This window comes from Sapajus apella, unplaced genomic scaffold (assembly GCF_009761245.1).
Source record: "Sapajus apella isolate SASKATOON/1434 unplaced genomic scaffold, GSC_monkey_1.0 scaffold16, whole genome shotgun sequence".
NCBI classification, from domain to species: Eukaryota; Metazoa; Chordata; class Mammalia; order Primates; family Cebidae; genus Sapajus; species Sapajus apella.
Genome location: NW_022436956.1, coordinates 13,367,184 through 13,385,542, shown reverse-complemented (window position 1 = coordinate 13,385,542; position 18,359 = coordinate 13,367,184). Strand labels below are relative to the sequence as shown.

Genomic DNA, 18,359 nt, shown 5'->3' with positions numbered 1-18,359 from the left:
GCTACCCGTTTTCTGTTTGGCCTCTAAATCCCAATCTGATCACTTTATTTTGTATCTCATCATTTCATTGTCAGATACAACCCTGTTTCAAAGTCTGGGACTGTCATATGAACCTTTTCCAATTTCCCCATGATAGTTCATTGACTCATCTACTCAATAAATAAATATGTATTTGTAATTTCGGGGTAAGGTGTTGTGTGTTCGAGAATGAATAAGACAGACGGATCCCCTCCTTTCCTTTGGAGTATCTTGTTAACCTAGGAAATAATCTTTGAACAAAAATTGTGAATGTGACTAGTGTCATGCTGATATGTAGGGAGCTTTGGGAACAAATTAGAAGAGACCTAACCTAGACTGCATATGAGTCAAGAAAGGCATCCCGAACAATGTGCCATTTAACTGGAGACCTGAAGGGAAAGAATGTGCAAGGAAATGATTTCAGGTACTGAGGAATAACATATGTGAAAGTTCTGGGGTAGAAAGGGGTATGGTGTGTTCTACCAAAGAGAAGATCAGTGTGGCTATGGCATAATCAAAGGTCATATGAATTTGGCATTTTATGTACCTGGCAATGTTCAAAGCAGTTTAATTTATTTAACCTTCATAACAAGTCTATGATGAGAAAACTGAGAACTCAGAGAAGTTAAGTAACTTGCCCAAGGTCACAGAGCTAGGAAATTCCACATCTGGGCTGTGAGCCAAGACAATCTGGTTCCAACCCTGTCCTCCGAATGCAGCACTAAACTGCAGAGAGAGCACAGGGAGAGCAGATGAGGACCACATCACAGAAATCAGGGAAAGAAAAGGAAAATCATTTAAGTAAAACATCTTGGATAGCACTGAAAGGGAAATACAGCATCCAGGTCTTTTAGATACTGACTTCTATTTTTTTCTTCAAATGGAAAATTAGAGAAGCCCACCAAGAGACTCGCTTTAGGTTAGGCACTGTGAGAAAAAAAAGAAGCAGTCAAATTCATCCTCAAAGGGTTAAGGACGGAAGAGGTTAGTGTGTGGTAAAGAGCTGAAGGATTCATGGAGCAGGCTGCACTTGAGGTGGCCTTCTAGAGATAATTAGGATCCATTGTCTATTTCTTTTGCATTCTTTCTTTTTTCAGCGTATACTTGTTATGTACCTTCTATATGCCTGGTTCTCTGCTAGGAGTTGATGGCAAAGCAGTGAATTGGACAAATAAAATAGAAGCCAGCATCCACAAGGGCACAGTAGTGGGTAAGTCTGTGATCATGGGCAATATCGAAGAAGATAGTCTGGTTGGCACCCAAGGGCCATGTTGAGAATGAATGGGGTTAAGCTTTGGGAATGGGTGATGAGGGTAGGGGGATAAAGCATTTAATTGCTCAAATTTCTAACTATCAGAATCAAGAATGGGAATTTCTGGCCTGATACAGTGGCTCATATCAGTAATCCCAGCACTTTGGGAGGCTGAGATGGGAGGATTGCTTGAACCTAGGAGTTTGAGATCAGCCTGGGCAATACAGCAAGACCCTATCTTTAAAAAATAAAGAATGGGGATTTTTTTTCTTAAATAGGTAATGGAAAACCATTGCTAATTTTTGAGTTGGAAAAAAAATAAGAGAATTTCTGGAATGATTTGCCTGGCATCTGTGCACAGGCTACGCTAAACATTAGTATTAGTCCTGTGGCAAGCCAGTTAGAAGGAGGCTCAAGGAACAGAAAAGTAGGGTGAAATACTATTTACTCTTTTTTTCACTTGTCCTGAATATGCGTTATAATGAAACTGCTATGGATTACTAGGTTCTCTCATTCTTGAAGAGCAAGATCAAACTAGTTTCTCTTGGTTTCTGACCAGTTTTATTAACCAAAAACTGCCTTCAACTTGGCACCTCTTCAGCCAGAAACAAACATATTATTCACCCTGGACTGCCATGAAAAGGGTAAGAGAAATGAATGTAATTTAAGAAGACCGTCCTTAATTAAAGGAGCCACTTGGTAAATTCCAATGGCTGCCTTGTTTTGGCTGAACCTTCTTTTCCTGTAAACTTTTCTCTTCGTTTTTCATTTAATACACTTTCCCACATTGTCCTGTTGGAATGTTCACCACATTTAGGTTTTACCTGGTAAATTTTGATTTAATCTTCGGCGGATGCTGCTTCAGGTTGACTGTAATTCAGGGACTGGCATGCACATTGTATCTTGGCGCCAGAGCATGTGGGGCAGTGGATGGCTCTGGAGCACTGAATGCACCCCGTTGTGTGGCTCCAAGTTCTCAGGATGCCTGGGCTGTGCCCTGGCATTTCAGTGAAGCCAGAAGGGCAAATGGAATGGATTTCTTTTTCTTTTCCTGGCATTTGCAATTTAGGACCTACTTTCTCTGAGTAGCCCCCGAGTGGGTTTTTCTCTACTCCACATGTATATTTTCACCGTTAACCTCACATTATACACTTTGCTGATTGATAATATTTAATGTGTGGGTAGAGGTGCTGTGGTGATGAGTGCTTCCTACAGTCAAACAAATCAAAGCAAGAATGATTGTGCCGTTTTAGTGAACAAGCTGCTTTGCCCATTCTACCTCTTGTAGAGCTAAGAAGATGCAAGCATGCATGTGTACACACACACATACACACACGCACAGTGTTCTTTGCCCTCAAGGATTTTTTTTAATAGCATACCAGAGCGCTAGAATTGGCAGGGATTTTATAAATGATAAAGTTTATTCCCATTATTTATAGACAAGGAAATTGAGACCTAGACAGGAGAGAGGCATGTATGCCAAATGCCACAAAGTGAGCAGGGAGTGCAGAGATCAGAATACAGATTCATATTCACACTGTGGCCTAGGGTTCTCTGTACACCTCACCACCCAAAATTAATGCACTTTTAGAAAGAAGGAACTATGGACTTGTGAGATTGAAAATTTGTAGCGTTGTATTTTAAAAGCAATGAATTTAGAAGAGTTTCACATATATATGTCTTTTTTTTTTTTTTTTTTTTTTGAGATTGAGTCTCACTCTGTGGCCCAGGCTGGAGGGCAGTGGTGTGATCATAGCTCACTGCAGCCTTGACCAGGCAGGTTTAAGAGATCCTCCCACTTCAGCCTCCTGAGTAGCTGGGACCACAGGTACATGCTACCCTGACTGGCTAATTTTTATTTTTATTACTATTTGTAGAGACGAGATCTTGTAATGTTGCCCGGGCTGGTCTTGAACTCCTGGGTCCAAGAAATACTCCTACCTTGGCCTCCCAATGTGCTGGGATTATAGGCATGAGCCACGGCACCCAGCCCTTAGGTAGGTCTTGAACTCAGGTCTCTGGGCTACCAAACCAGGACCATCGTATGGGAGTGGCATGTGGGTGGTGTTTAGGTGTGCTTGGAAAAGCAATGGTGGAATAAAAACAGTTAAAAAATTCTCCAAACACCATACTCTGTGTCCTGACCCCCTTCAAGCCCTGACCTCATCATCCTCAGGAATTCCGCTGACTGTATTTTTCTAAAACATTTTAAGAGACTGCAGACAGCATGGCTCAGGGTCTGTTGAGATAGTCCGCTGAGTAGATATTTGGACACAGCCCTCTGGTTATGGTTGATCCTTCCCCTGGTACAATGTTGCCATGGTCAGAGTGCATTGCAAGCGAAGGGCTGTCTTGAACCTGCAGCCTCCAACCCTCTCATTTGCAGAAGCCCCACTGCCCCTAGAAAAAACAACTGCCCAGGGCTGCCCACTCTAGCACCTTGTTCTTATATGTCTTCCCTTGACAACAGTCCGTATGCTGAAATGGTCTTTCCCATCTACTTTCAGTACCCCTTCTTCCAGCTAAACTGGCCTGTTTTCAGTTTCAGTGCTGTCAGCTGCTCTCTGTGGTGACTGTCGGGGGTCTCACTCATTGGTCTATTTGAAGACACTTTCGTTAACATGGAGAATGCACATTTTGTGGCATTTCAGACTTGTTGGCTTAAACAACAGAAATTAATATTCTTACAGGTCTGGGTGCTAAAACTTCAAGATCAAGGTGCTGTCAGGGTGTGGTTCTCCTGAGGCCTTTCTTCCTGGTGTGCAAACAGCGCCTTTTTGCTGTGTCTTTACGTGGCCTTTTCTCTGTGCATACACGTTCCTGGTGTCTGTCTTGTATCAGGACATGGGTCATATTGGACTAGGGCCCCACCCATATGACCTCATTTAACCTTAATCACCTTCTTAAAGGCTATATCTTCAAACACAGTTATACTGGGGATTAGGGCTTCAAGATATGAATTGGAGGGGGGCATAATTCAGTCCTTAACAGCACCATAGATGCTTTTTCTCTAATAAAGATATCTGCAGCCTTATCCCAGAGCAATAAGCCCCCATTGGCGCTTCCACAACAAATGAGGGCGGTGTTTTGGACAGAGGCTTCAACTCCTGCACATCTGTTAGGCTGCCTACAAATAAAGCTAGATATGAACAACTAAAGATTTTTGTTCCAAGTCAACATGTGTTGGGTAAGTACAATAATACCATTTCCAGGATTATAACTTCTGAAGCAGCCCAGATGGCACTTTCAGTAGGTACAGGGGATTACCCAAGTAATGTGCCTGTATTTCTTGGGAGCCAGTTTCCTTTTGTTTGACAACTTCAGTTTCCATCTTAAATACTTAATTTTAGAAAGTAGGAAGAAGTATATGGATATCTATAAGTGTGTGTGTATATTGCGTGTCTTATGTATATATGGCAAAACTTTATTCTACCATGAGCTTTGAGAATTTTCTAGAAAGCTAACAGACTAGATCAGGTGCTGGAGAAAAAGGTCATGCCAATTAGAGACTTACGTGTGGACTGTGAGGCCATGTTACTGTGACATTGAGCCAGACACCTCTGTAAGGGACTGTTTAACATCAATAATATCTAACACTTAATGAACAATTGCTTCAGTCAATCCTCACTGTAATTTTCTATGGGGTGTTACATTCTCCCCATTTTAGAGAGAGAAAACTGAGGCATGGAGAAGTAACCTGCCTAAGGTCACAAAACTAGTCTGTGGGAAGTTGTGCCTCTCTGATATCAAAATCTAGACATACTGGCATCTACTTGAAGAGACAAAGCACAAACATCAGAAATAAAGACCAGAGAGCTAATCTGTGTAGATGACTCAGTAAAGTCTTATTTAAAAGAACACGGGGTAATCATTGTGAGGATAAGTTGTTGGAGAAAGCCCTGTAAAAAAAGATATCACTGGAACCAAGCTTTGAAATACAGGTAGAATTTAAAGAGAGACAGAGGTGGGGAAAAGAGTTCTACTCAGAACTGGAAGTAGAAATGGCAAATTGAGTGCAGGAAAGAGAAAAAAAAATGACACGCCTTTCTCTGAGGGTTTAGAAGCAAAGAATGAAAAGGGAGTGTGCACTCCTATTTGTTAAGATTGGCACTGGACTCAACTCAGCATGGGTAGGATTTAGAGCTGGTAAATTTTCACAGATGGCAATTCACCTGGATCCTGGAAGTAAACTCTTGGGTCAACTGGTAAGAATTTTTATATTGAAACTATATTAATTTTAAATAGCCACCAGCCTTTCTGTTTACTGAAAATAAGAATTAAGGACAAGAAAGTGAAAGAGAAAATCAACTCTTGCATTTTGTACCTTTGCCCTCATTGGGGTGCAGATGGACTTGTAGGGAAGTTTTCTAATTTTCAGTGGAGCCACAGTCTGAGTGAAAGTGTGATTCGGACAGAAAACACTTTGTACACAATCAAATATCTTATGTTTTTATCGAAAAACATGTTTAATGTTGTCAGCTCAGACTTTGAGACTGCTTTTATATGTCTCAAATTACCTCGAAGTTATTTAATTCCCATTCACAAAATGAAAATGTATATGACTATGACCTAAGAATTAATTATTTTCCAACAAATGTGTCCTCTTTCTTTATGGGTTTATGTGATCAACCATTTTAGCCACTTCACTGGAGCTATGTGGTCTGTTCCTATATGATTCAGAGTTCTCCAGAGAAATAAACAATGGGAGATATGGATGGATGGATGGATAGATATAGATAGATAGAAATAGATAGACAAAGATAGACAGACAGATAGATAGAAGGTAGATAAATGAGGTAGATAGAAAATAGATTAGATCGATAGAAGGTGATAAATTAAAAAGAAGATAGATAAAGAGATTTGTTTAGATATAGATAGACAGATAGATAAAAGATAGATAAATGAAGTAGATGGAAAATAGATTAGATAGAAGATGATACATTAGATAGAAGATAGATAGATAGATAGATAGACAGGAGATTTGTTGCAGGATTGGCTCACACAATTATGATGGGTGAGAAGTCCCACAATATTCTGTCTATAAGCGGAAGGACCAGAAGAGTTGACGACATAGGCCCTGGCATTCAAAGGCCTGAGAAACAGGATCTCTGATATCTGAGGGGAGGAGAAGATGGATGGTCCAGCGTAAGAAGAGTCAGAGAAAATCCACTCCTCCATCTTTTTGTTCCATTCTGGCATCTGATGGATTGGAGGATGCCCACCCACATTGGTTAGGGCAGATCCTCTTCACTCGGTCTACTGATTCAAAGGCTAATATTGTCTGGAAACGCCCTCACAGACACATCCAGAAATAATGTTTTACCCACTGCCTGGCCATCTCTTAGCCCAGTTAAGTTGAGATAAAATGGACTCTCACAGTTTCTAATCAAAGATGGCTTTTTATCTGCTTCAGGACCTTTGTCTCTGTCCTCTCTCTAGATTTCTCTTCTCTTGGGAGATGAAGTGATAGGAGAGAATGAAGAACTTAGATGAAAACTTTGGTCATATGGTAATTGTCACCCCCAAAAATCATTTCACAGAGGTAGTATCAGAAGCATTGGGCATGCCAGGCGAGGTGTCAGAGCCATGGCATTGGAAAGTCGTTTACTCACAGGCTGGCAAAAAAAATTACCAACGACAGTATAGGTTTGAAAAGGGGAAGTTTATAAGAAAGAATGAATGCTGCAGAAGAGTACAGCGGCGTGCCTCAGCCGTAGGACTGAGCCCTGCCTTGGAGTTTTCTTAGGGGTATTTATGGGCCTTAAAGTGGGAGCTTAAGATTGTAAAATGAGTTTCTGCATGGCATTCCAGAGACGTATAGAAATTTTAGTCACTTATAAGTTTGTTCAGCAGCAGTGGCGAGGTAAGAAATCTGGAGTGAGATGCTTGCTTTAGATAATAGGAAAGTCTAATTACGTCAACTTTTCCCTAGATGAGGAATTTTGCAAGGAGTTTTTGTCCCCAGGGCCTGTTCAATGGTCACCAGGTGATTTTTTTTCTCCTTAGGGAGTTAAGTTGCTGTTGGTAGTGAGAGATCTTTAGCATTATTGCATTAGATGTGGGGAGGATGGACAAGCTGGGAAGGAAAGCTGGATGGGAAGTTCTAAACATTCCAATCCCTAGGACAAATCTTCAAGGGCTGAGTAAGTGATGGGTAGGCTTTGTGATATTAGTAAGATAGCGTCATGAAAAACCAGCATGTCCTCAACCTATTGCTGTTAAAATTAACACCAAAACCCAAATTATACTAGCATCTTCTCCAGCAGACATTTTCTGGGTGCCTCTCAATGTGCAAGGGAAGGGGAATATCAAGAAGGAGATCATAGTTCACTTTTGGTGGCTCGGCCCAACTTGTGAAAAGTTAACATACAAGAAGACATGGCAATGTAGAATAAGTCCTAAACAAATCACTCAGAGCCCTGTGGTGCTCCAACTATTTTATGCATTAAAATCAACCATGAACTTGTGAAAGTACAGATCCTTGGGCTCTGATCCTGGAAATTCTTCCTGGACCTTTGGATTTGGGTTTTTTGACAATCTGGAGAACTGTTGGTGAAGACAATAATGAGAAAGAGAGGGGAGGATTACTGTAGACTGGGAGTCAGGGACACCCCCAGCACTAAGTACAGAAGTAGAAGAGCCAAGTTCATGGAGCTAAGCCTATTACTATGGGTAGACAATTGGGGTGGAGTGAGGAGGAGATATCAATGGGGTACATGCCTAGATGGTCTGTGGGTTATTTCCACCCTGTGAGAGCAGGAAGGTAAGAACAATTTGGTTCCTTCAAACAAGGGCTCTGATGGAGAAGGAGATGAGTTAAAGAGCCTAATGGCAGGTGGAGAAAAGTGGTTTCTGGATCTTCAGATGGGCAATCGGCTAATAAGGCCTCTCAGGAGAAAGAAAGAGCGGTGGGTGTGTTTGTGTTCCTTCCCTCTCCCCGTTTGCTCAGTAAAGCGAACTGATTTCTAGCACAATGCAGGGTGCACTTTAAACAAAACACTAAGATTAGCCAATCCACTTACCTCCCCCAGAGGAGATCATTCACCCAGAGGAAGGCTGACAAATGATCGTGTAAAATATTATGCTTTTAAGAAGGTCCCTTATATCTCTCAGAGAGTCAATATAGTCCATTATGTCAGTTCCCATCCACTGGCTTCTTTCTCAGCTATTTATATTTCCATTTCATTGAAGATTAGGCAGAGCTCACCAAGGCCCAGAAAATTGAAGTTATCGGAGACTCGTTAGTTATCTTTTTTTAAGACCATCTATCTTTTTCATCCCACTCACTCGAGGCCCGGCGATTTGTCTGTTGCTTCTCACTTCCTTCTGGCCCCTTCCAGTGTGAGATCCTGCCTTGATCCAATGTTTCCACTTCTGTTCTTTTGACAGTATCTTTCCCTCCACTGACCTTCTTTCCTGTTTCTCTTTTTTGAAAGGGAGGGAGGTGGGGAGAGGACACAGGGACTGGAGGTGGGGAAAGAACTGGCCTGTTCTGCTTCTCTGGCACTCTTTCCTTCACTTTTCTCTCTTATACCGTCATGTTTACATTTTACACTCCACACACCCTTGCCGTTCTAATCTTCCTTAAACACCACTTCCAGAATCATAGGAGGGATGAGATAGATGAATATTGACACAGACATAAGCCAACAGTGTCTTGAAAGATAAAGTTGGACAATGAGAAGAGACTCTAGGGACAAAGGGGTGAAAAAGGAAGACAAAGACCAGTATAATAATAGAAATAATAATAATAATTACTATATATTAAACAACCGATATGCATCAGACAGTGTGATGGCATAAGTCACATAATCTTCCCAATGCTCCCTTGATTCTCTGTTGTGTTCTTATTTTTGAAATAAGTGTGATAAGACTCAAAAAGTTTAACCTTATTTCTCAAGGTTGTACTGCTGGGATAAAGGACAACCAGAATTCAAGCTCAGTCTGTCTTTCTCCTCCTCATCATGGAGAAGTAAGCAGGCAACTGATTTTAGATTTAAGCTCAAGATATATTTTTAAAAGAAAGTTCCCTCGATGCAAGTATTTGAAAGTGCAGATAATTTTATACGTCTCTTCCCTTGATACTTTAACAATACAAGTTTGAACTTCGTAAGTTCACTTATACGTCGATTTTTTTCAGTATAAATTATATCAAGTGTACTTGCCTCCCTGCCCTGCCTTCCACTTCCTCCACCTCCTCTACCTCTGCCCCTCCTGAGACAGCAAGACCAACCCCTCCTCTTCCTCTTCTTCCTCAGCCTACTCAGCATGAAATGATGAGGATAATAACCTTTATGATGACCCACCTTCACTTGGATCAATGATTAGTAAGTACATTTTTTCTTCCTTATGATTTTCTTAATAACAGTTTTCCTTAGCTTACTTTATTGTAAGAATATAGTACATAATATATATACAAAACATGTGTTAATCGACTATGTGATCAGTAAGGCTTCCAATCAGCAGTAGGGTATTAGTAGTTGAGTTCTGGGGGAGTCAAAAGTGACATGTTGGATTTTCCACTGAGCATTAGTGTTAGTGAGCAACACTAATTCCCTTACTGTTCAAGGGTCAATTCTACACAAACATACACACATGCACCAATCCACAAATCAAGTGTAAGTTATTTGTTTGGTTTGGTGATATTATTTCACCTTGTCTTACAATCTTTAGAGTTGGGAGGGACCACAGGATTCTTCAAGTCCAGTGGCAGGAATCTCTGTACTGTTTCTACCTATACTTAAGTATTTTCAGAGAAAGGGGAACTCCTCACCACAAAGGCAGTCTGGTTCATTGTTGTATAGCTCAGATGTTTACATAATTATTTCTTCTAGGATGCTGTGAGGATTATCTCAGAGTTATCCACGATTTTTGCCCTCTGAAGTTATGTAGAATACATCAAATCCTTCTTTCACAGGGTAGCTGTCTGTATGTGTGAACAAGAATTTGCTCACATACACACACAGAGCCTAAAGTCTCCTCTTCTACAGCTAAGCACTTCTAGTTGTTGCAATTATGACTCACTCGACATAGTTTTCATCTTGTTTATTGTCCTCTTGACCAACATTGGTTATAAAACTGAGTGTAGAACTCAGTATATGGTCAGACCAGCACAGCCTAAAGAGAGATGCTCCCCTCCTCTTATGGACACAGGCTTTTGTTGAGACAGCCTAGGTTTCATCAGCATTTTGCAAGCCAAGAAATATTTACAGGGAACGAAGACCTAAAGTTCTTCAATCCAAGCTCAGGACTTTAAAAGTATCCCTGTTTAAATTTAGTCTTGTTAGCTTGACCCTCCTCGATATATGGTGGTGAAAGAATCACAGCCTAGAACAATTGTTTTAGATTGTTCTAGGCTGTGATTCTTTCACCACCATATATCCTCCCGGCTTTGTATTATCTGCAGCTTGTAAGCATATTTTGATTTTTGTACATAATATATTATTAAATGTAAATAGCTTAAAAACTATATTATGGTGTGAACTTGTTTTATTTAAATTGCCAATTATTTGAACAAAAATGATTCTAAATAGACATATACCAAAATAGTAACAGTCCTTATCTCTGAGATATTGAATAATTTACGATGTATAATTTAGACATTGAAATTTTTAAAAAATTTAGCTGTGTATAGTTTTCTGATTTAAGAAAAGCATTTGCATTTGGTGATTTCACATATTAATATACCCAAATCAAAATCTATCATTTTAAAAGAAATGTTTCTATCGGAAAAGGTTGGTTTATTCCATATATTTTGTTTTGAATCTGTAGTGTCTGTGTTTTTTTCCGAATTGCCATGCATGTCTAGACTCCTGCATTTGATTCAAAGCTCCTTGAAGACAGGGGAACTGTGCTTTCGTTATCCCTCATGGCAGCTGGCATGGTGCTGAATTGATTGCTTTGCTTTTAAATTAACTTGTCCTTCATGCAGCACTGAATTCATGGCCTTCATCTGACTTTATCTCTTGCTTATATCAATACCTTAAAATGATGGGTACATGATGTTTCATCTATGATCTGCACTTAAAAAAATTAAGCTAATTCATTTACTGGTGAATAATTCTTCACTGCGTTAACAAATCTATTTAGCCAATTGAAAGACAATTATTTTGATTTATGCTGGTTGGTTGATAATTATACAATGTAAACATAATAATGGAATAATTTTGGTGAGAGAGGAATACTGGTGAGCTCCCAAGTATTTACTGAAACCAGCCATGTGCTAAAAATTCCTACAAATGAAGGGCAAGGCATGAGTCTTGATTTTAAAGTGCTTACAATATAGCTATTGATATAAAGTTTTCCTCCATATTCTACATCTTTGTTTTAAAAGATGACTCTAGTTTGCTTGTGTTGAATAGATAAGTGAATAGATTGTCATTCATCTGCTACTTCCCTGCAGATTAATGTGTAGGTCATATTCTTTTTAAAATTTTCAAAGAAATGGTTTCTTCATGATGTCATATAGAGAGAGATTTGTTATCAGGAGTCATTAATTTCTTAAGTTTGCTTCACTTAGATCTAAATCATGCTATACATCCACAATGGACCATAGCAGAAGACATTTTCTTTTGCTATCACTGGTAACACAGACAAAACTTAAGGACAAGATAAGAGCTCTAGTTCTGGTTTAATTAGAGCCCTCACACTCTCAACTAGAACTCAGGCAGGACCATCGAAGGGAGGGATGGTAACTATCAAAATGATCTTTTTCTTTCAGACCCAGCCTCCACTGCATGGGGAAAGCAATTGCCCTATCACTTGGACCTACATAGATGGGACCCAGGTCTCTGTCATTTATAGTAGACTAAGGCATAGGAAGGCTGGTGAAAGGCACGACACTAGAAAGCTGGAGAATCTAGCTCCAGTTACCATGCTTAGATCCTTTCCACCTACTCTGTCCCTCCCTCCACCCCATCCTCCCCTCTAGAACTGGTCCAGGAGATAAACCAAGGCCTGGACTTGGGCTAGGCAGAGAGCTCCCAGACGAGACTAGTAGGCTTCAACCAGATTTTTAACTCCAGCTTCCAAATCTGCCTCTTCTTCCACTCTGAACCATACCCCATGTCCTAGAGCGGGAATGATGTTAAGAGTCCTCATTTCACTTGTCTGAATGACCAGGCCCAAGCCAACCACACGCAACTCCCACCTCACAGCCAACTTTAGGGAGGTGGGGCAGGCAAAGGATGTGTTACAGACTTTGGCCCAAGACAAGATGTTTGTAAACTAAATGCCAGGGATGAAAGTTGGGAGGCACAAAAGAAATACAGTTATTCTCCCAGCTTTGAAAAACTCCTACATGGCCTTTGAGAGACTGAATGAGTGCAGAAGCCTCAGGCAATTCATTTTTTTTTAAAGTTTGATGCATAGTGAGTGCCTACTATATGCCATTCACTCAGCTAAGTCCTGGCGATACCATGGTGAGTAATAACTGCAGAAAAGCTACAACCCAAGATGGATGCATAAATTGATAAATGAGTCAGCTCTTTCCCAAATTTCTGTGAGATCCCTCTTCCCAGAGCCTTCTCTAGGCCCTTGAATATTCTGATGTAAAGGCAATCCCACTTGACAGATGGATATGCTGCGGCCTAGTATAACTGACTTTTCAAGTTCACATTGGGAGTTAAACACTATCAGAATGAGAACCCGGAGCTGTAGGCTTTTTCATGTCTGTTGCGTCCCTCCTCTTCATTCTGTCACATGCTACATCCTCAGGTGAGTGGAGCTGGGTGCTGGGGTATGGTCACAAGAGTCTTTGGTGTTGACCTATGCCCCAGAGCAGGGGCGTCCAATCTTTTGGCTTCCCAGGGCCACATTGGAAGAATTGTCTTGGGCCACACATAAAATATACTAATGATAGCTGATGAGAAAAAAAAAATCACAAAAACAACTCATAATGTTTTGAGAAAGTTTCTAAATTTGTGTTGGGCTGTATTCAAAGACATCCTGGGCCGTATGTGGTCCATGGGCTGCGAGTTGGACAAGCTTGGCCAAGAGGATAAAGCCATTTATCTTGCCACTATTGACTTGATAGCCTTGAGATATTCCCATTCATGTAGCAAATGTCCCTGGAATGTCATGCAGAACAGACACTTTTGACCACCACACCTTCTTTCAAGCTGTGTACTTCACTCTGGGGCCACTGCCTGTAGTAGTTAAGATAAAGTCTGCAGACAGTTCTGCCTGGGAGAGACTCTCCAGCTCTGAGGCTAAATACAGCATAATGGCAGAGACACATAGTCCTTTCAGCAACCCCAATGTCATTCCCTCATTGGTAGATGAGTTCCAGTTTTCATTGTGATCCCCTCCCAATGGGTTATGCGGTAACTGTAATGTAGTGGCTTCATAGTCTGTTCCAGAAAGCTCTGGGCTGAGGTGTTTTCAGGATCCGGTTGCTCACCATCTGAGCCAGTCTTCAAGGGTCAGAGGAAAATTCCTGGTTGAAAGTAGGCTCCCTCACTCTGACGCTGGCATAGATCCATGATCTTAGGAACTTTTACCCTGTGATAGTGGAAGTTCTTGCCATGGGCAGGTTCTTGTGCAGATGCCAGAGTTTGAACACATGGAGCTCAACTCTCAGAACCTTCTCATGATTGTCCCCTGAGGAGATATTGAAGAAAAGGTGGTTCTGGCAGACAATTCCCTTCCCTTAAGACATTGAAGCATATTACCTGTGCAGGTGTTGGGTTTGTTTGTTTGTTTATTTATTTATTTATTTATTTCATTTTGAGATGGAGCCTTGCTCTGTCACCAGGCTGGGGTGCCATGGTGCGATCTTGGCTCACTGCAACCTCCGCCTCGCAGGTTCAAGCGATTCTCCTGCCTCAGCCTCCAGAGTAGCTGGGACTACAGGCACGTGCCACCACATCCAGCTAATATTTGTATTTTTAGTAGAGACAGGGTTTCACCATGTTGGCCAGGATGGTCTTGATCTCTTGACCTCACGATCCGCCTGCCTTGGCCTCCCAAAGTGCTGGGATTACAGGTGTGTGCCACTGCGCCTGGCTGGTGTTAGGGTTTTTAATCCCCTACTTGGGATGAACCCTCTGGGAGAGGTCCACCATGAAGCTGAGTGGGCATCAGAGTAAGTCTTGTATGATGTCGCTCTCTCACTGTGAACAGGTGTTCCATGTCCTGCACCAGCTCCTCCCACAGCCAGGCCTGATCCTTGTATCAAGTGCCACCAGGCTGCTGCACAGCAGGGCCAGGATACCCAGGGTCCATGATGAGCAATGGCGTGGAAAGTCACCCAGGCACTAGCCTTACACACTCTGAAACACCATGTCTTTTTATCACAGAGCTCAGAAGTGAACGATTAGATGAATGAGTAGATGAATGAATTAATCTTATTCTTGCTGAGAAAATACATCCTTGCTTATGACAACTTTGCTAAAGGATTCTAAGACAATATTCTCTGCCAAGCTTTCCTATTGCCTATGATTACAATGGAAGAAGGGAACCATTGAATAACAAAATCCTATGGGAATCCAGCGAAGGGAAGAAGCATTACGTTCAGAGTTTGAAAATACATGGGACTTGAAGGAAACGTTGATTTTAGGTGGCAAAAAGATTGGAGAGTTATTCTAGGTGGGAAAAACAACAACAAAGGGTGTAAAGGTAAGGAAAGCACATGTTCGTGTGAAGGATAGGAGTCCAGTTTGTCTGAAGCCCTTAGTGTTGTTTTGTTGGAAACCATGAGAAGAAAGGTTGTATAGGGAATGATGTTGACGGATGGAGGATCTTCAACATTAAAAATTCAGGATATGCCATTTACTTTTGTATCTTCAGTGCTTTGCCCAGAACCTGACATAGAGTAGGAGCTTCACAAATGTTTATTGAATGAATGAATGAATAACTGAGTGGATGGATGAATAAATGGACAAATGAGTAAATTTAATGGGAGAGAACATGTTTAGGCTGAAACCAACGAGCCCGGAAGAATGGGAAGGAGAGAGATGGGAAGTTTAGGCATAGTAAGTTAGAGATAATGGTAGGATCTTTGCATAGAAATTTCCCATAGGAAGCTATTTGGAATTAAGAAGAGAGCAGAGCATACCTAGGTGTGGAAATTTGTGAATCATTATTGCAAAGGTAATTGAAACCATGAGCCTGGATAAGCTCTTGAGGGTAGTTAATGTAAAAGCTGAAGAGCAGAAAGAAAGGACTGAGCAGTGGGGTTTACAGTTTCAGCAATGATGGAAAAATAAGTTAGAGGAGAAACCACCGAGTTTAGAAAACCAGGAAAACAGTGTCAAAGAATCCTAGATAGAGAAACATTTTTTTAAAAAGAAGTTTGAAGGGTGACTGCGAAGCAAGGTGGTAAAGCTCAGAGGCTGCGTGAGTGGAAAAGGATGTTTCCTAGATGATCGCGGACAGTAGAGGCAGGTAGAGGCAGGGCTGGTGTCTGCGACCAACCAGCAGAATATAGGACGTTGGCAACTGGGGCTGAGGAGATTGCTCTGAGGATGGAAAAGCATCTGCAAAACTGAAGTTTGAAGCCCCATGCGTGATCCTTTGGGGCCTGGAATGGAAGTGTTCTCAGAGAAGCTAACCAGAGGCAAAGGAATGAAGAAATGCAGAAGTAACTCATACTTGGGGCAAAGATTATAAAGCAGATTTAAGCCAGGCCTAAGTATCTCACATCTTAGCAAGACTTTCAAGCCATGTCTCTCTCAGCTCTCACACAATATAAGCAGCCAAGTCAATTAAGAGAGAGCTCAAGACACCATCTAGAAAGGAAATCACTAAAAACAATAAAAATTTAAAAATAGGAAGTCAGGATCACTATTTGTTAGATCAATGGCTATAAAAATCTGAAGGAGACTGAAACCTCTTGGCTCCTATCGTCTTTTTCCTGGGATGGTGCTCCCTTTGGAGCAAGTAGCAGAGGAGGAGCCGGGGAGATGATGTCGTGGCCCCCTGCCAGCCTTGGATAGAGGTATGTTTTAAAAAGGGAGGAAAGAGACAGCTGACAGCCTCTGAGGCCTGCAGGAGGAAAAGGAGGAACCATGTGTAGGAATCAGTCCAGGACTGAAAAAAACTGCCTGAAGGCGTAGCCATCTGCCCTTGCAAATGAGACCAGGGGAAAAGTCAATGCGGGGTTACACCAGCGGCTAACCACAGGGCTCAGAGTCCTACAGACCCAGAGCCAAACTGTGCCTTTTCCACTCACCAGCTGTCCCCTCTTGGACGATTTGCTTAATCCTGAGTTTCTCACCTATAAAGTAACAATAATAAAAACAAGAGCAACAACAATAATAGAATCTACCTTTTAGACTCCTTTTGAGGATTGAATAAAATAATTTGCCTTGTTCAGGATTCAGCACTCAAAAAATGGTAGTTTTTAGAAAAGTAGGTTCCCAATGGGAATATTAACTCTTTGGATCCTGTGGTCCTGTTGGATAACAGTAACTCCAGCACCCGTTTACCTAAGTTCTGGCCCTGCAGGGGCTGCTAAACAGACCCTGGGCACTAGAATATTCTCTGTGCCAGGTCACAAGAAGAGTATGTCAGTAGTTTTCCAGGATGGTAGGCAATCTATGGGGTGCCATTTAAAGCCAGGAAACTCAAATGAGACCCAAAGGAGAGAAATCTGCTAATGAGTCCATCAAGATAAAGAGGTAAGAGTGTCAGCTTCTGACCATCTGTTTTGTTCTGGCAGCGCATGCTGTCCAGACCCTACTCCCTGCGCCGCATCTAAAACTTGCCAATGCCATTGATTTGTATTAATCTGATTGAGCATTCATTACCGCAAGTACCAACCTGTCACTGTTTGCTTAGCTTGCATGAAATCAGAGCTACACAAAAATCAATGTGTGAAATCTTTGTATCAACATATAAGAAATAAAAAAGTTTATGCCGGCAGATGCAGGTTTTTAGACAGATTAAAACTGACAAATTGGCACGATCCACAATGAAGGCAATGATGAGGTGGAGTAAAATGTCAAAGGTTTTGAAAATGTCATGCTGAGGAAGACATGCATTATTGTCAGAGGGAAAAAAGGAAAAAGAGAGGGTTGTTTATAATAAAAAGCATTTGGGTTTGCACAAAGGCTGATGACTTTTCTGAAGAAATAACTTGCAGTCAGTAAGGCTGGTGCAGTGTGATTGTTCTCCAAGAAACCAATAAGAAAAGACAAGGGGTTAATGGCTTGAGCAAGGTCACAGTTTGCAGTAACAGTGCCAGGACAGAATGGAGGAGGCTGGACGCCTACTTCCGCCAATCACTGAACCCTCTGAAACTCAGAGGGAGAGACTCTCACCTCTTGCCCTCCACATGACTTCTCCTTCTAAGCGAACACTTCCCATTCAAACAATCACAAACCCCTGACAGAATTCTAAAGCAGACTGATCAGAGCAGACATCTGCATGTTTTGCACAATTAACTGTGTGTTCTGCACTTTAATTTATAAGACATGCATGCATTGGAGCAAAATATCTTAGCTTGCATTGCAAAAACACCTTTAGTAAGGGCAATGGCCAACTTAATAAAGATGAAAAAGCCACTTCTATTTATGACACATTCTGCATTATACATATTTATATACGCAGCACCATAGCGCTCTATAACTGTGACAAAATTTTCTTTTAATTTTCAGTCCCCATGTCTCACAGCATACTTTTGGACCATCTGCTTTCAACATCACTGGGTTGTGTATGCTTCAGGAATGCAAACTCTCTTCTTAAAAAACAGTAGCTAGGAAAGGTAAATATGCTGCTGCAGAAGGAAAAAAGAATCCAAACAGCTCAAAAAAATATATATATGTTAATATACATGTGTCCCAAAACCAAAGGGAAATCACTTTTTGGAAAATGTGGAGAATTATGTAGTGGAAAGAGACTGAGCATTGGAATCAGAGGAATCAGACTTGAGTATGAATCTTGTTCCTACCACCCATTGGTTTGGTTTGAGGTTTGTATCAATTTTCTAGACCTTCCTCTGGACCCTATAAAATAGGAGCAAGACTGTGCAAGAGTTTTATGAAGATTACATGAGAAAAGGAAGGTGAAAGTTCTAACATCATGCCTAAAACATAGTAGACTCTTTCCCTCCCTCCCTCCCTCCCTCCCTCCCTCCCTCTCTCTCTCT

The 18,359-nt window shown here is 41.3% G+C and overlaps 1 long non-coding RNA gene across 1 annotated transcript; it reads left to right on the top strand.

The window, feature by feature from the left end:
• The first annotated feature begins 660 nt into the window (after positions 1-660).
• Positions 661-9,807, top strand: LOC116556130. The gene is made up of 3 exons (XR_004270857.1): positions 661-1,002; positions 1,116-1,228; positions 9,529-9,807. It is a non-coding gene; the product is annotated as an uncharacterized LOC116556130 (long non-coding RNA).
• The last annotated feature ends 8,552 nt before the right edge of the window (positions 9,808-18,359 follow it).